This window comes from Mytilus californianus, unplaced genomic scaffold (assembly GCF_021869535.1).
Source record: "Mytilus californianus isolate M0D057914Y unplaced genomic scaffold, xbMytCali1.0.p SCAF_3, whole genome shotgun sequence".
Classification (NCBI taxonomy): Eukaryota; Metazoa; Mollusca; class Bivalvia; order Mytilida; family Mytilidae; genus Mytilus; species Mytilus californianus.
The window spans coordinates 129,328,327-129,348,740 of NW_026262679.1; the positions used below are offsets into that span (position 1 = coordinate 129,328,327).

Consider the following 20,414-nt stretch of genomic DNA (forward strand, 5'->3'; position numbering starts at 1 on the left):
GCATGATATGTCCGTCATCTTGTGTGTAAAATTTTAAGCAATAATCATAAATCGTTTTTGAGATACGACACGACATGTGAAAAACCCCTCCCCCTTTTTTTTTATAAAATACTCAATAACTCAAAAATAAAATTTTGAAACATCGCCAAAAAGTATACAGATCTTCAGGTTAATATAACTAAGAAGTGTGTAAAGTTTTAAGCAATAATCATAAACTGTTTTTTAGATACGGTGCGACATGTGAAAAACCTCTCCCCCTTTTTTAACAAAATACTCAATATCTCTTAAAATAAAATTTTGAATCATCACCAAAAAGTATACAGATCTTAAGATTAATATAACTAAGAAGTGTGTAAAGTTTTAAGCAATAAACATAAATTGTTTTTGAGATACGGCGCTACATGTGAAAAACCCCTCCCCCTTTTTTTACAAAATACTCAATAACTCAAAAATAAAATTTTGAAACATCACCAAAAAGTATACAGATCTTCAGGTTAATATAACTAAGAAGTGTGTAAAGTTTTAAGCAATAAACATAAATTGTTTTTGAGATACGACATGACATGTGAAAAAAAACCACACACCTGTTTTAGTTACTAAGTCCCGTAACTCAAAAAGTTTTAATCTTATTTTCACCAAAAAGTATACAGATCGTTTGACCATCATAAGAAACAACTATGTTAAGTTTAATGAAATTTGGATAAGTCATTCTCAAGTTACGGTGCGACATGTTTACGCCGGACAGACAGACGGACAAAAATTTGACGGGCGTATAAAAACCATGTTAGATCAAACAAAATTTGTATGCAATAATATCAGCAATATTCAATTGACAAAAAATGCTAACATCACAGTAACAATCATAGGACAGAGACATATATACACATGTGTATATATGTCTCTGCATAGGACTTCTAGGAGTTATTACTCCTAAAAAAAATTGATTAATTTTAGCATTTTTCTATTATCTTAAACTATAATGACATAATTATGGTGATAGATAAAAATTAAAGAGATATAGACAGCAAAAATCACTTACATAAGTTCTATAAATGCTAACATGACTGAAACCATAAATTGAGTCCTTGGAGTTTTAGTCCTTATGTGATGATTTGGACTAAATTATTTTTTTTGTCTCACCTGTGACGAAAGGCGCAAAATGCCTGACATAGGGATTACAATCCGGCGACATTGGTGTAAACTATTTGTATAAAGCTTTATATTTCAAAAGGTAGAAGACCTAGATGCTTCATACCTTGTAGGCAGATACCTTACGTTACAAAGTTTCAGTCTGTCATATGTCCATTGTCCTTTACCTCATCTTCATAGTTCAGCGACTGCTTGAAAAAACAAGTTTTGTTTTCATGTGAAATACTCGCTTATTATGAGTAATATTATACCTATATTTGGTATATAGGATCCTTGCAAGGTCTACATGTCAATCAGACAGGATACACCTGACCTTGGCCTCATTATATGAATCAGTTATCATGGTTAAGTTTCGTGGTCAAGTATTTCTTCTCAGATACTATAAGCAATAGATCAGCTGTTTTTGGGGATGGAATGATTGTGAGGCATACATGTCTGTCTGGCAGGTTTCATCTGACCTTGACCATTTTTCATGGTTTATTGGACAATGTTAAGTTTTTATGGTTTATGTTAATCAGATACTATAAGCAATGCTGTAATGTGTCAACTATAATAAGTTTATGGAATGATCGTTAGGGAGCAACCATTTAACTGTTACATTTTTTTGTCTGAGTCAGAAATTTTTTTTCGCGCCAAAACATTTTATTTCAGTTTTTTTATGCTATCAATCAAATTATTTTTTTCAAAATTTAACATAAGGTATGGGGAAAATCTGGACTTTTTTTTTGTCATCTGCTTGACCACAAATATTTTTTTTCATCAAATTTGGGTTCAGATTATTTTTTTTAGGAAAAAAACATTACCCCCGCCCCCTCCCCTTGAAGTTAAATGGTCGTTCCCTTAGGTGAACATGTTTGTCTTCAAGTTTCCCAGTTTGGTCTATTTCTAATATGCTATAAGCAATAGGGCCACTATATTTGGTGAATGGAAAGATTGTAAGGTGTACATGTATGTTTGGCAGATTTCATCTGACCTTGACCTCATTTTCATGGTTCCTTGGTCAATGTTTAGTGTTTATGGTTTATGTTAATCAGATACTATAAGCAAAAGGTCAACTCAAATTAGTTTATGGAATGATCGTTAGGTTAACATGTCTGTCTGGCAGGGTTCAACTGACCTTGATCTCAGTTTCATGGTTCATTAATTAATGTTATTTTTTATAGTTATTTCCGTTTCTCAGATACTATTAGCAATAGGTCAATTATATTCGGTGTATGGAATGATTGCATGTTGCCTCACAGGGTTCATCTGACCGTGACCTCATTTTTATGGTTCAATGTCCAATTTTCGTAATTATGTTTGTTTCTCAGATACCATAAGCAATAGTCTTATTATATTCGGTGTATGCTTTGAAATTCAATCATGACAGTAAAGCAGGCAGGAAATTTCAGCATGTGCACTCTTGTTTTGTCTTTTGAAAAATATAGCTAAACAGAAACGTAAACAGGTCACTAAAATGAATAGCAATAAAATATCTACAAAAATGTCTAGGTACTCTTGCTTCTTGCGAGGAACAAGCCCCTGATAAAATCTATGGTGTAATAGAAAGGCAATTTAGAATATTTAGGGGTGGTAATTTGAACAATTCCCTCCATGTATTTAGCAATAAAGATCAAGGGGGTGGGTGGTGCACCAAAAAACCAAATGGTGCAATGAAAAGGTCTTAATTGAGAATATATATTGTCTAGTGGAAAGGATCAAAACAGTTTTCAAGATACATTGTAGCTATCAGTTAAAGAAATGAAGGGGTGGGGTATATCACCACGGACAATCGTGCATAAGAAAGGGCTTATTGCAATGTAGAAAATATATAGTTAGTGGTTGAGTTCTCAACAATTTTTGAAATATCTAACAATTTATTAAGTAAGGGACAGGATCTGACCTCAGGGCTAAACCCTTATGTGTACTGAAAATGTCTTACTTAAAAGCCTTTGGCTGGAAGAATGACTTAGAAATTAATTATTTGACCTTTAGGTCAAACGTCAAGGTCACATGTACACTATACGTCGTCCCATATGCCAAAAATCAGAAGGCAAGCCTTTGCCTAAGGATAAAAAGTTCTGTTCATAATAAGAATATGCCCCTAAAACAGCCATTTTGATCTTAAAGTTAGTTCAAGGTCATGATGATACATGAAACACCATCCATTGGCAATTAATCTTCTTGACGTCAAAAGACAAAACGGTTTTGACCGGACATTGTATGGGAATAAAATTGAGAATGGAAATGGGGAATGTGTCAAAGAGACAACAACCCGACCATAGAGCAGACAACAGCCGAAGGCCACCAAGGGAACCATACAGAAGGTAAAAGTCACGATTGTATCTTCTGTCTTCGAAGGGAGATATGAAAGTGCATGTAAATAATACTCAAACACAGGATAGTACATTAAAAAGAGTAAATACATTCAAATACATGATAGCATCGCATACCATGAAAAACCAGCATGTCACCACAGTAAATACATGATGGCATCGCATACCATGACAAAACAGCATGTCACCACAGTAAATACATCCAAATACATGATAGCATCGCATACCATGACAAAACAGCATGTCACCACAGTAAATACATCCAAATACATGATAGCATCGCATACCATGACAAAACAGCATGTCACCACAGTAAATACATCCAAATACATGATAGCATCGCATACCATGACAAAACAGCATGTTACCACAGTAAATACATCCAAATACATAATAGCATCGCATACCATGACAAAACAGCATGTCACCACAGTAAATACATCCAAATACATGACAGCATCGCATACCATCACAGGCACTTGTCTCAGAAAAAAATTTCTTGTATACCTTGAAATTTTTTTCTGAGACAAGAGCCTGTGCATTCCATGACAAAACAGCATGTCATCACAGTAAATACATCCAAATACATGATAGCATCGCATACCATGACAAAACAGCATGTCACCACAGTAAATACATACAAATACATAATAGCATCGCATACTATGACAAAACAGCATGTCACCTCGGTAAATACATGGCAAACGCATAGGTGATTGAGGACAGGATCCTGTTATGAGCCCCCATAGTCTCTCCCTTATTATCATAAATCCTAGATTTTTCAATATATATCATTTATTTGTACCATATATATGTAGGACTCAAATCTATGGTGGGTTCCAGATCTATGGCAGATTATTAATCTAAGGTAAATATGACGTCATGCCATCCCAAATCTGTGGGAGATTTTTTAGAATCCTAATCTATGGCAAATTTTCTAGTTTCCTAATGTATGGCAGATTTTTGTTGTTTCCAAATCTATGGCAGATTTTGTGCAAATGGAGCACAAGTCAGTACATATATGACCAATAGCTTGTCTTAAACAAGTGGAAATGTACGACAACGAGAGCATGTCTATAACCATTTGTGAAATGAACATTTCGGAATGGTGAACCAAATCGTGATGGCACAAAATTTCCTAAGTGAAGAAGTGATATACCCTAATACAGACTTCAGGATTGAAATGATGTGCCCCGGGAAAATAAGCATTTCCTACTCTGTGCATTGCACATGTTTAACCCATTCATTAAACCGAAATTTGAAGTCCCGTAACAAACAAGAAAGCATTTTGTATAAAAAGAATTAAACAGTTTGAATTTTTACATAATATTTATTTGAGCGTTAATAAATTTTGGGTAACCGATGACAATTTAAGTCAAAGAGGTATCGTGTAATTTCATCCCTCACTTTATATACTTTGCCAGCCGTAAACACTAAATATTTACTATAATTTCTTTCCTAAAATATCCGCTTCTAAAAACAGCGGTGACTTTATTCATCGCGGGATTAGGACGGTACTGCACATATGGTTCCTCCTCTGGATAAAAGGTCACATCTTTCTTTACACCATTAGCAAATTTTTCTAGAGGGAAAGCAGAAAGTGTTTCCCTGTGTATTTGTTTGTAAAAATCTGTGAGTCCCGTGTTAAATATCTGTTTTTGATTTACATTTTACAAATATAAAAAAAACAACTATTAAACAACAATACACTTGAGCTGCGTCAGATAGAATCCAAGGATTTCCGTTACAGTATAACCGAATTTTGAAATATATTTTAATTTATGGATAAGGGTCCTCGAAAACTGGCCTTTTCTTTTCCTTTTATATAACAAAACCGTCATCGTTAGCGGCGTCGTGAACATTATAGTTTACTCTTTTTCCCGGAAAATTACGTAATATCAAAATCTGCCACAGATTTGGAGAAAACAAAAAACTGCCATAGATTTATGATTTGTATGGCGTTTGTGACGTCATATTTGCCATAGATTAGGAATCTGCCATGAATTTGGAACCCACCATAGATTTGAGTCCTACATATATATATACCAATATACCATATTTTTACTATAAATATGCATGTTTACTATCAACGTGAAACTCGACTATAGCGTCCTCAAGCACCTATGGGCAAACGTGCACACATTCTATATGTGCCTGTCCCAAGTCAGGAGCCTGTAATTCACTGAGTGGTTGTCGTTTGTTGCTGTATATCATATTTGTTTTTCGTTCATTATTTTTTACATAAATCAGGCCATTAGTTTTCTCGTTTGAATTGTTTTACATTTGTCATTTCGGGCCTTTTATAGCTGACTACGCGGTGTGGGTTTTACTCATTGTTGAAGGCCGTACGGTGACCAATAGTTGTTAATGTATGTGTCATTTGGTCTCTTGTGGAGAGTTGTCTCATTGGCAATTATACCACATCTTCGTATTTTTATATGTCATGATTTACAAATATGAAAGCACAAAAGTCAAATTTTAATGTCATAAAGTTAATAAGACTTAATACACCCTTTATATTTCCTATTTTTTAAATTGAAATTTTTAAAGGGAGATAATTTTTGAAATTTAACAAAGTATAACACACCCACTCGTTATGTAACAGTTAGAACAATGGCGTAGCTTGACCCTTATTTCTAGTGAGGCAAAGGAGTTCAAGACATCAGTTCAGATCAAAGACCGCAATGCTGCTTGGGAGGGGATTATTCAAGCAGAAAAATGGGTCAAAATTGCAGAATAAATGGGGCAAAAAATGAAGAATAGATGAAAATAGGCAAACATAGTAAAGAATAGAGAATAATAGGCAAAATGAAAAAAGAATAGAGAAAAATGGTATAAATAAACTGTTGACACAGAGATATGTCTCGCCTGTCCACATAAAATTCAGAAAAAGACAATCTGATGGACAGCAACATTGCTTATTAATTCAAAATCGCTGGACCATGATCTTTTGGGCAGGGCCTAGAAATGGTCGACACACTGAGATGTACTAAAAGTAATGCAACTTTATACAAAATATCATTGATCTGTCTCAAGTAGTTCTTATCAAACTGACTGAAGCAGAAAACTTAACATTGAAATTTGCTAAATAAAACAAAGTCACTGGACCATGACCTAGGGCAGGGCCTCAAAATAGTCGTCAAACAGATTTGTACTGATAGTAATGCAACTTCATACAAAATATCATTGATCTTTCACAAGTAGATCCTATCAAACTAACTCCAGCAGAAAACTTAACATTGAAAATTGCTTGTTAATTCAAAGTCACTGGACCATGACTTAGGGGACAAGGCCTCGAAATAGTCGTCAAACTGATATGTACTGATAGTAATGCAACTTCTAGTAAATATTAATAATCTATCCCAAGTAGTTCCTATCAAACTAACTTAAGCAGAAAAATTAACAATTGTTGACGCCGGAGCCGTCGTGCGGCCGGGAAAGCAATCCCTATATCTCGCTTTCCGCGACTTTCGTCACAGGCGAGACAAAGATAAAAAAATAAAAAAATAAAAGACCCCCATCCAAGATGAAAAAGGCTTTTTTCAAGTTTGATTAATGTCTAGTGGCAAATATTCCGTGTATATTCATTTAACAATGAATCCAGTAGGTATGTTCTAGATGAAATGTCCCCATTCTGATCCCACGTATTTATAATTAATTTCGCATATCCGAGTAAATGCCATGCAGCCTTCGGCATGGGTTTATTGTCGGACGGGGAAATTCAGAGGTGCCATATTTCTATACCCTACCCCCACCTTTGGTGTCAGTTTTATAAAAATAAGGAGATGTGGTATGATTGCCAATGAGACAACTATCCAACCAAATTCAAATGAAGATGATGTCAGCAATTATAGGCAACCGTACGTCCTTCAACAATGAGAAAAACCCATACCGTATAGTCGGCTATAAAAGGCCTCGACATGAAAAATATGAAACAATTCAATTGAGAGAACTAAAGGCCTAGTTTATAACAAAACAATTTACGAAAAATAAATATAACAAGACATGAATCAACGACAACTACTGAACTACAGGCTCCTGACTTGGGACTGGCACTTAAAGAATGTTGTGGGGTTAAACATGTTTGTTAGCGCTCAAAACTCCCACTAACATGGGACAGTGGTGTAACAGCACAGCATAAGAACAAACTATTGTGGAGAGTTGTCTCATTGGCAATCATACCACGTCTTTTTTTTTATTTATAAAAATCAGCTGAAAAAGGCTTAACTCATCAGATCAACACAGACCGGACGTGGCAGGATATTTATCCATTCCTCATCCCTAACAACAACAAAAAAAGACAATAAACACACCGTATGACCATGGTGAATTAAGGAGCCAAAGGAACATCACTGTCCCAAAAAGGAAGATTAATAATCGGGAAAGAAAAATCGTCTCTTTTGTCGAAATTTTTTGTGTGTAGTTTCCCGTGTGAAATCTGGATAAAGGATGATTACTGCTGTCTGTGATAAATTTATTTAAAGTAAGTACCTTAGGTTAATTTCCGCAGTAAAATTAGAAAATTCTTGAGTTATTCAAAGCAAATATATCACAAAGGTTACAGTAAGTGTTTTTAAATTCATAACTTAAATATGATTCAGACGAATCTTTACTATGAGTTTGGTCATAAAAAGCGATTTATTACAATACAAAAACAAGTCTGCTATATCAAAGGGGCGCATTTGGTGCCCATAGGAATACCTACAACCCGTCGATAAACTTTATTGCCGAAACGCACATAAATATTGTCAAGAAGAACATTTAAAGCTTTACTCGTCTCATCACAGGCCCAGTAAGTATATCGAGCATATTTCCCTTTTCCAATATAGAAGAAGGCTTCATATGAATTGCAGCAAATAAATCTGCAACCAGAAAAAGCACCTTATCATATCATACGTCTGCATTATGACATTTTGAAATTTTAACGTACTTCACGCTTTGGAACTGAATCTGAACGTATTGTTATATTTTTCATGATTTCGACATGGCAAGTATAGATCGTTTGTCCCAAGATATTTTATACCCAGAAGCAAAATGTATTTTTTTTTTAGCCTTAACAGCCTCGTCCATGTTAACTGTTCATTTAGTCAAACATACTTTGAAAATACCGAACAGTGTTCACTGTGATAACTAACAGCGATAAGTTTGTCATAACAAATATATGTAAGAGAAAGGATTTATTTTTGTTCAGTTTTGTTTAGTTTAAATCTGTAAGATGTCAGCTAAGAGAGTGGAACTTAATTCTGTTCTGACGACCATAAAGCACATATGTTCATCACAAGACAGAATTGTATATTATAAAGGTAACTTAAGTGTTTCTAACTATTTCACCCTTAATTATTAACAACAAAAGTTTGCATGTAGTGTGTGAGGACTTATTAATGTTACTGTATTAACAGTGTATGTAATGTGCAAATCCTAAAATGTCATTTTTACTGTATCCGTGATGAATTTCTGATGTAGAATGATAAATAAACAGACGACAAATTCAAGATTTTTGAATAAAATAATAAATAATATATAATGTGTACTGTTTTTATAAATTCATGATATAGGTATGAGATGCGGACGGGTTTTCATCGCGCCTACAGCCATCCAGGTGCAAAATTGATACACAAATAGATAAATATTAAGAATAGTTCACGAACAGATCGTGCAAGAGATTTAATAGTAGCAGTTAAGTTTCATTTGTAGAAAAATGTACCTTTTAACATAATTATTAATGTTGTTTAACTTAAAACAGGTTTTGATATTCAGCTTGTTAATATTGAATCAAATTCCACTATGCTGTTTTCGTTATGCGATTCATGTTTACTGTCGAATAATGATACTAGACTTTCATTTTCACTGTAGGGCGATTCATTTCTATTGTATATGCGATGCATTTTCACAGAAGGAAATTAATTAATTTTCATTATATAAAGTCTTAATTCAGCCGACTCTCTAACAAAATTTATGAAGTCAGAAGGATTGATTATATATGCATACTTAGTGAGTGAAAGTCTGAGGTAATTTATCAATAAATTCCTTACACATGGTATTTATTGCTAATATAGTCAATTCTATTTTCTCAAATAATTTTTCCTGATCTATATGTAGGATAAAATTTATTCTTTCCTATGACACGTCATCATTAGATATATATATCTTGGACAGTTAAGCCAATCCAAGTCACCGGAAAAGCAAAGTTTCTGTTTCGGTTTAAATCTACATCGCATACTAATAAATTAAACGTCATTAGAGCTAATTTCCTAATGCTTGTAGTTAAAGGGTGTGGTTGGCCTTGATTGTGTAAATGTTGCCAAAGCATTGTAATTAAGATTGAGCAAACGTTTATACAAACAAACCAAGCAATCCAATCAAACCTTTAAACTACAAGCGTCAGGAAAATAGCTCTTATGGATGCATTTGAGATAACAAAGAGCATTCACAAAACGATCTTCATTTCACAATTGAATGAGTGGAAACGTTTTCATCTTGCACAAACAAATGACGCTTGGATGACTGGATAATTGTATTTATCATGCCATTGTGTATAAATTTTATACAGTAAAGAAAGTTCGAGCAACAGTCGAGTCACCTTAAATATACTTGAATTTCTTATATGTCGGTGTTACAAATAAGCCAATACGCAATTGTGAGAATACAAAGAAATATTGAAAACAGTTTATTGTTACATGTTTAAATGGTTCTATACCACGGGGTATAACCGCCGTACAGTTGATTCCGGACGTCAATCTAATTAAAATATAGATCTCGGATTTCGTTATACTACGTTATACTACATACGAAGATCTAACAACTACCCGTATAAGGTTTCACTTCTGAAGGATTTTCCATGTGACTTTTTCAACCAATCAGAATTCTAGTTATCCAATCTGAACAGCGCACGCGGAACATATTTACTTGAATGAGGTTCATTGAAAGGTCCCGAGGGTATCCAAAAATAAAAAAATGGGACTGAAAATTTATCGCTTCGATTGTTAATCGTTTGGAAATAGTTTTTAAATCTCTTTCGTCGTCATATTGTAACTATAGCCATGAATATTTGAAATATGTGACGTTTGTCAATGTTTTCAGATGTGCCTCATATGCTTTATGACTTGAGGTCGGTTCGTAATCGTGGAAATTAAAGAGTACAGTAAACACTGTTAAACTGTACACTATAGCACTGCCAGTGGCGGATCCCGGGGGGGGGGGGGGGGGGGGGGGTGGCTTCCGGGGGTTGGAACCCCCCTTTTTTGACGATCAATGCATTTGAATGGGGACATATAGTTGGAACCCCCCTCTTTATCCTGGGTTAGGAACCCCTCCCCCTTTTATAAATGGCTGGATCCGCCCCTGACTGCTTCCCTCTGCCAGACGTGGATCAAGGATTTTGATAAGGGGGTGCAAACTATGCATAGTTTGAATGGGACATGTAAAAAGTCTAAGCATTGATAAACCATACATATATATGTTTAGCGCCACAAGCACCCCCCTTGGCTTGCATACAAGAAAAAAAAACTGTCCTCTATTAGCTGCTCTGGTGAAGTTTTTTTTAGCTCAGTTGGTCGAGTCTACTAGAGGTGCCTTACTGTACGAATTTTTGTGAACTGTCAGGGTGGGTGGGCTCTTTTATTTTGTATCTAGTAAGAAAAAAATCTTAGGTAGTAGGCTATATATTTAAATACATGTGTATTTCCTATACAATTCCCATGCTGTAGCAGATACATATATACAAAAAACCAATCCTAGTCTATCATTGACATAATAATTGATAAATAAAATTCGAACTTGATCTGTAACTTGTCATGATAAAACAATACACCAAAAACCAAATCAATATCTTCAAGCACGAAGAAAAAAAGTGTGGAAAACTGATTTGCCAGACTGACGGATGGACAGACAGACAGACGGACGGAGTGCAAACCTAAAGTCCCCTTCGACTTTGACGGTAGGGGACTAATAACCAGGCATTTTGTAATATCAATATATGATTTAGATAGCTGCGAATTTAGCTCGAACTGAAAATTCTTGCTTTTTTACCTTTTAAATAAATCCTTACATTTACAGTTACCAATAAACCTGCCTTCCAAATAACCTTGCATTTTGTAAGATCAATATATGATTGATAGAATTTTATTAAAATCCAAGTTAATTTGAAAAAAAGTTATATAGGGAGCTACCATTTGATTTTTAGGGGGGGGGGGGCTAGGATGAAATTTGAAAAAAATAGGCAGGACAGGAGTTTTGAGTAAAAAAAAGGCAGGATGAGACACTTGCAAAAAAAAAGTCAAGCCACACTTAAAAATATTTTGGTTTGACCAAACCCTACCCAAAGGTAGAGACAGTGGGTAGGTAGGTAGGCATTTTCTTTTTTTTCTCTAAAGAGTAATTGAAGCGTCCGATGATTTTTAGTCTTCATGCCTATCTGATTAAAAAAAAAACTTTTTCACATCAGGACAATAAAAGATTTTGAGTAGGCAGCTATTATATGGGTAGATAGGGTTAGGGCAAACAAACATATTCCTTTTTATGGCCTCAGGATGACAATTTAGGTAAAAAAAAAATCAGGATAAACTTAAAAAAAAGGCAGGACCGAATAGAGTGAAAAATAAAAAGGCAGGACAGATATTACAACTAAAAAAAATGCAGGACAAAATTTTTCATCCTAGCCCCCACCCCCCCATAAAAATCAAATGGTAGCTCCCTTAGTCCAAAATGAAAATTCTAGCTTTTTTTACCTTTTAATCAAATTTTTAAATTTGAAATTAAAGCAATAAACTAAATTATCAATAACCTGTCATTTTTTAAGATCAATATATACTTGACATAGAAGGGCTGCAGAAGTCATACACAGAATATAGTGGCCCTATTGCTTCAAAGTGTCTGCAAAATAGACCAAAATCACAAATAATAAATCATGAAAAAGGTCAAGGTCAGAAAAAAATGCCTGTGTTGGACATGTTCACCTTAAAATCATTCCATACACCAAATGTAGAGGCCTTATTGCTAGTTTGAGAAATAGACTTAACCACAACAACTAAAGAATGAACCATGAAAAAGAGGTCAAGGTTTGATAAAAACTGCTAATCCAAAATGCACATGTACATCTAACAATTATTCTATACACCAAATATAGTTGACCTATTGCTTATAGAATCTGAGATAATACATTTGTAAAGTGAAAATTTCAAATGAGAAAAAAAAGCATAATTTTTAATCAAGCAGTCACTGAACCATAAAAATTAGGTCAAGGACAATGGACATGTGTTGGACAGAAACTTAGTGACTACACATATAAGGTACACAAAAATGTATCTGTGTACAAGGTATAAAACATCCAGGTCATCTATCTTCTGAAATATCAGACTTTATTCAAACAGTTTATGCTGCTGCACAATTATGCTGATTGTAATCCCTAAGTGTCACATTTTGCAACAATGGTCTCAGGTGACACAAAAACTATTTCATTAAATTCAATCACATTTCATGTGCCTGTACCAAGTATAAACCCTGTTGTATACTTGTAGTACATGTTGCATGGCCTATAGTTTTTATTTTTTTTATTTTCAGAATTGTGTATTAAATGCATATGACAGATCTATATAAAATAGATGTGGTACATTTTTGTACATGCAGTGATGTGATGTACATGTACATGAATGATTATCACAGACACAATGAACAAGATATTTCTGCTGAATTAATTCACTTCTTTTATAGACACATTAAAGAGTAGAGCTTGACATATTGCATAGACAATTGCCTTTCCTTCTATTGAAGCCTTATATATACATGTAGGTTTCATTCTAGATGTCATTTAGTTATTTTTTGCTATTTTAGTTGCTGTCGGTCTATAACAAAGCAGGGTTATTATTCACATCACATAAACATATTCTTGTCCTGAATATGCATATTAATTTGCCACTGGACTGTAAGCAGCTATCCATCATCATTAACATATATATAAACGTTTCATGTATAGTATCTCTTTTTGTTCATATGTAAACTTTGACCTTCTGCTTTATATACATTGTGTAGAATCTGAGAAATGGAATTAACCACAATATATATTAATTTGCACAAAAAAATAACCTTAATCACTGATGGGTAAAATGAGGTTGGGGTCACATGAACACCGTCTTTTGTTTGATTTTATTTTTACCTAATGTATATACCTTAATTTTTTATTTAGATATCTGTAGACTTATAAGTTGAAACAAGAGTGCACACGCTGAAATGTCTCGCCTACTAATAACTATACTGACCATTGATTTTATGTTGATAGTCCTACTTATAAAGTTTTACTACAAGTATCACATTAACATTTATGATCAAAGAAAACGAGGTCAAGGTCAGATAAACCAAGGGGGAAATACATGTACACCTTTAATACAATCATTCCATACACAGAATATAGATGACCTATTGCTTGTAGTATAAAACAAACAGACCAAACCATGGAAATTCCATATGGACCAATGAACCATGAAAATGAAGTCAAGGTCAGATGATACCTACCAGACATACATACATGCATACACCTTACAATCATTCCTTACACCAAATATAGTTGACATATTGCTTAAAGTTTAAGAGAAACAGACCAAAACACAAAAGCTTAACATTGAGCAATGAACCCGTGAAAATTAGGTCAAGGTCAAATAATACCTGCCAGACTGATTGCCAGACTGATATGTACATTGTAAAATATTTCCATACACCAAATATAGTTGACCTACTGCATACAGTATTAGAAAAACAGACCAAAACACAAAAACTAAACTAGTACCACTGAACCATGAAAATGAGGTCAAGGTCAGATGACACCTGCCAGCTGGACATGTACACCTTACAATCATTACATACATGTACGCCAAATATAGTAGACCTATTGCTGATAGTATCTGAGATATGGACTTGACCATGAAAACTTAACCTTATTCACTGATCCATGAAACAAGGTCGAGGTCAAATGAAAACTGTCTGACAGGCATTAGGACCTTGCAAGGTACGCACATACATGTACCAAATATAGTTATCCAATTACTCATAATAAGAGAGAAATTAACATTACAAAAATTCTGAACTTTTTTTTCAAGTAGTCACTGAACCATGAAAATGAGGTCAATGACAATAGACATATGACAGACGGAAACTTCATATCATAAGGCATCTATATACAAAGTATGAAGCATCCAGATCTTCTACCTTCTGCAATATTAAGCTTTTAAGAAGTGAGTTAACGCCGCCGCATCACTATCCCTAATTACACAAAATTTAGATTATTTTTTAACTTTTGTGATAAAATGGTGATATACATGTATGTGCTCAGTTGATACAACATTTTACAATTTTCATGCATCTTGGGACTCGCAAGTTTTGAAAATGATGAGTCCAGACTGATTATGATGAGTCCAGGACTCGCCTTAATGAGAACCCGGGGCTCGACAAAAAATTGAGAGACAAGTTGAACCCCGTCTGACAACACATGTAAACCTTTGATCCCATACATGTATACCAAATATCGTATTACTTATAATATGCCACAAATTCACTCGATAAAATCACTACACATGTAGTTTTTTAAGGAGCACTGAACAATGAAAATGGAATAAGGACAATGGACATATGTCTTGACAGAAACTTCTAAACATAAGGATTCCTTATACATTATCATGATTATGATTTTAAGTATGACAAATCCATGATTTCTACCCTCTGAAATATAAAACTTCATATAAATAGTAAATGTTGTTGTCCGATTAGCATTTCATGTCTTGCATGTCTTGTATTCTGAAACTTTTGTCACAGACAGGACATAACTGGAGACCTTTGAGGAATTAAGCCTACTTATACATGTTATAAGCCTCATGGTGATAGTCAGTAATTTATCTGGAGGAAAATGAACAAGGAAGATTCAAAAAGTGAAGGTAGTCTTCAGTTCCAGAACAGACATAGTTGTCAGAAATTTTTTTTTTAATTATCTGGTTTATCCGTTCAAATAAAGACAGAAGAAATCTATCTATTACTAAAATATAACTGTTCTGAACTGCATTTTATTTAATAGACGTATAGCACTGTCAACATGTACAATGTACCTGACAACAACCAAGCAGCAATCTTTTAGTTCACAAGTACAACAGCTTGATCCATATGTGATCCAAAATGTGCAGAATGCTATTATGGTGGGAGGTTCAAATTCACTTTATACTTCTCTACTTTGAATATTATATCCTATATCACCTTCATTGCTGGTGATCATCATGTCATGTACATGTAAAACTTATTTTTAAACTTCTATAAATGGAAACCAGATTGGTCAAATATGTCTTCATAACGAGTTGAAAATATGGAATGTCTTGGACTAGGTACTGTGGCTTCCAAAGATTTAAAGATTGTCTGATGGTCTTAAATCTGTATTGTATATGACTGTTACATGTATAAATGAAAAAGGCTTTTATATCTTTGCTTTTGTACAGACATCATTGACATTTATATTAGCAAACAATTTGCATTTCCTGGCATATCTATTTGTTTGGCGGCTGAACATTTCCAAATGCATGTTTCATGTTTTTCACATCCTTTTTAGTTTTCTGATGAAAATGCTGTTGCTTCCAGTTGATACAGATTCTATAGCTGAGCCTGTGCCTGGCCATTTCTTTATGTCTAGCATGTGTGTGAATTATTCACAGTGACTCTCAATTTCATTTCCCCAAACTTTCTGTGTCTGATTCCTTTCAATGAAGCTATATAGACCAGGGAAGAATGTCTGCTCCTGAAACATGTGAAATATCAATTTAAATATATTTATGGAATATTCTGATTTCAAAACAATGCTGACTCCATTATAAAGCTTATTTAAGATTATTTAACATCCGTTTCAGAGGAACTCATTTAATTTTTTTCTTTAATAATTATTACTAGCTTTTCCAGACTAAAAGATGAAGAAAAAATGTACATGCATGTTTGTTTAGGTTTTCCCTACCTACATGTACATATACCCTGTTACTTAATACTAGTGTTTATTCAAACACATTTTAATTGATATGTTCCTCTGGTTAATGACTGAATGTTTTATTTAATAAATGTTACTTACAGATATACATGTAGGTTATCTAAAAGTAAATTTATAAATTGACACTGTGAATCCATTTCTAGGATCCACATCTTCTTATCTTTGAACATTTTTTGGGGAAATAAAAACACTGGCCCTTGAGTAATCCTTTTTGGGATTAGTCCTTGAGGTGTGGATTCCCTAATCAAATTTGTACGTACATGTATTTATTATCAGAATCTGTACACAAATCTTTAAACTTGTATTTCATTTCATTTCATTTCACATTTTTTACTTTTTGTTTAGCATCATCATTTCCAGACATTAATCTTATAAGATACCTATTGATTTTGTTTGATGGTTGGTTGTTTTCTGAACAATTTAACATACATGTATGTACTATGATAGAGATAGCCTCGTCTGTCTTGTTCTATATATTGATCAAGTATATGTATTAGACATGTTGAATTTAAAGATAGAGTATTCTATCAGTCAAGAGCATAATTACTTAATCAAGTCTTCAAACTTATTTATACTAGTAATGTAACAAATGAAAACAAAGCAGTGGCGGACCCAGAAATTTTCTTCATAATGGGGGCCTGTACAGCCATGCTTCAGTGATTCCCTAAATAAACAACCAAATTTTTCCAAAAAAGGGGGCCTGAGCCCCCTGAGCTCCCCCTCTAAATCTGCCTCTGCAAAGTTACTCAATCATGTAGTTAAAGCTAAATATTTGAGTATAAAAGACTACAATAAATGGGGAATGTGTCCATAGGACACAGATGATGCCCACTCTTGCAGATCATATAAAGTTATAAAACGACATAACTGAAGAACGGTAAAAGTGATGCTTCCCAAATTTGTGCTTGATCTGAGTTTTTTTGGTAATAAGTATTGTGTATAAGTTTCATAACATTTGGTTGAGGCAAACTAAAGTTAGAGATTGAAACGAAAAATTCAGCAATTATACCATTTGTTCTGGAACGGTTAAAGTAACACTTTTTGCCTCTTTCAACTGATTTTTATAGTTCGTTCTTATATTGTACTGTTACACCACTGTCCCAGGTTAGGGGGAGGGTTGGGATCCCGCTAACATGTTTAACCCTGCCACATTCTGTATGTATGTGCCTGTCCCAAGTCAGGAGCCTGTAATTCAGTGGTTGTCGTTTGTTTATGTGTTACATACTTGTTATTTGTTCGGTTTTTTTTTTACATAAATTAGGCCGTTAGTTTTTCTCGTTTGATTGTTTTACATTGTCATTTCGGGGCCTTTTATAGCTGACTGTGTGATATGGGCTTTGCTCATTGTTGAAGGCTGTACGGTGACCTATAGTTGTTAATTTCTGTGTCATTTGGTCTCTTGTGGAGAGTTGTCTCATTGGCAATAATACCACATCTTCTTTTTTATATGTACATAAACAGGATGAAGTTATTTTTCTCACAAAGCATTAAACTAATATTTAATGAACACTGAAACACTAATTGCCATTCTGACCCACTGTAGCCGAGTCCAAGAATAGTGAACAATTAATTCCTTTCTTGGCAGAAAATTTCCCCTAACAATTATCTGGAGCACCACATGATATCAACATGTATCAGTGTGTGACAGAAGTAAAAAAAGTATGCTGATATTAAAACTTCTTCTGCATAAGTATACATGTATATCTTTGCAAGTACACAGTAGAATATCATTAATAAGATGACATTATGATTTATATACTATTACCAATGAATTTAGATTTATCTGATCCCATATCTTCATTGACTTTGTAAATTATAATTTTTTGGTAGGAGAATTAGGAGAATGAAGACTTGCAATGTATTTTCTGGGATATTGTCATGTTTTTTTAAAGTACACTGTGAATCCTCCACACAGATTTTTTTTAATAAACACTCGAGAAGTTGCCCAATGACAGAAAAATGTCAACCTTTAATACTCTATTTTCGAGAATTTACCTTTGAATGCAGACTTGATTATCGGGTAGCAGATATCTGGTATGTAAACTCTTTCCATAGCCCGTTTGAAGCATGTTGGAAGCCTGACCATGCAATCTTTGATTTCCAAAATTTGTCTCTTCTCAAATTTCAATTCTTTCACTTTGTACTAAGGCAAAATTTCAGTTAATGCATTTTCTATGTTGTTTTTCCATTTCTACGTCGCCATCTTCAACATGTTCCTAGGTCGCGTTTGTAAGGAGCATTCTGATTAGTCGATATAAATACTTTCTGGGGTCAAATATTACGTTATATAAGGTCACAAAAGTGAAACCTTGTAGGGTACTTGTTAGATCTTCGTATGTAGTATAACGTAGTATAACGAAATCCGAGATCTATATTTTAATTAGATTGTCCGGACGTTAATTGCTACATCGCGAAGCACTGTTGGTAGATATACCGTTCTTATATTTACACCAAAGACTAATTGACTAACTGTTCAGTTTAGTATTCAATGTTTATGAAAACAAAGTTTACTGCTCCTGACAGCATTGTATATCATTTATATTACATGAACACCATGTAACTATTTCAAATATACAGGTCTGTGAATTACTTGTAAACATCGCGAAACAAACACTATGTGTAACTCAAACTTGATTAAACTACAAATAGAGCATAGGTGGTTGGCTCTTTCACTAAATGCGACCGTGTATTTTGTGCTTTGTTGTTGTTAAATAAAATACACAATACGAATGAGAAACCCGTTGTTTTAATTTTATTTGAAGACATTTACTTGAAAAACTGACCTCAAAATTTTTTACACTGTACGATTCATTCTCTTTGTAGTTTGTTTTCTTTCTTTAGTACCGTTCGTTGTACATTCTTGTACTGTTCGTTGTGCAAAAGCCTATCAATACGGTAGAAATATGTATGACACGGCGTGACAAATGTTCAAAGCTTTTTTAAGCGAGTTATAAAACTTTTCAAAGAAAATTCGTCGTAGAAAAACGTTATATTCATGGATGTTCTGCTCCAGTAATTTTTTCGGATCCATTGTCACGGAATAGAAGTTCCTTCATAATATAAGTTCCAAAAGGAATATATATTCTGGAATATTATTTCCACAGGAATAAATATTACAGTATATGTTCCTAACGGAATAAATAGTACAGAATATTTGTTCCAACAGGAATAGATATTATGACATTGTTTATAACAAAGTTTCCAGTGGAACTTCTGTTAGGCGGAACAAATATACGTTGACACCATGACAAGCTAATAGCAAACTCACCAACAATATTTGAATATTCATGATATGAACGTGGTTATACCCGTGTATATTCAAGTAAGCATCTACGACTAGCTTGCATTTCAAATTGTAAATATCATCAATATTAAAGTCATTTAAAAACTATTTTCAGTTGTTGTATGTCGAATAATCATATAAAACGACAATGAAAATTCATCGCACTTCCAAAAATTCCACATCAGAAATGATTGCACTTACAGTAATAATTCATCGCATCTATAGTTAAAATGAATCGCATTTAGTAATCAATATTATGGATTCTGCTGTTTAAATAACACTTTATTTTACTTTAATCCTGTTATTATACATTAAAAAGTTATTCTAATGAAATTCTGTTAAAACATACATTCAAATCTATTATTTTGTATTTTCAAAAAGTAAACAAACGCAGTTTTTCCCATCATCCTTTATTCTACAATAGACATACTCGCATACAACAGTGAAAATGAACTAACTGGATTCGCACTTAATATACACTGATTAAGGGTGCATATTGTTTTCCGGTATGTTCGTACGTCCGTCTGTCCGGTCACATCGACTGAAAACTTAGTACACCAAATAGAGACCAAAGTAGGGTGGTGACAAAGATCTCGGGATTCGCTGAACATTGAATTATGTCCGATAGTGCGAGCGGGTCATGGGATCCAATGGACACGTATTC

At 33.9% G+C, this 20,414-nt stretch overlaps 1 protein-coding gene and 1 long non-coding RNA gene across 2 annotated transcripts in view; one reads left to right on the forward strand and one right to left on the reverse strand.

The window, feature by feature from the left end:
- LOC127736192 (multiple PDZ domain protein-like) overlaps positions 1-20,414 on the forward strand; it is a 158,733-nt gene that overhangs the window by 125,992 nt on the left and 12,327 nt on the right. The gene's annotated exons all lie outside the window — the stretch shown is intronic.
- LOC127736205 (uncharacterized) lies at positions 15,489-18,690 on the reverse strand. The gene is made up of 2 exons (XR_007998850.1): positions 18,463-18,690; positions 15,489-16,227 (listed from the first exon to the last, which is right to left on the reverse strand). It is a non-coding gene; the product is annotated as an uncharacterized LOC127736205 (long non-coding RNA).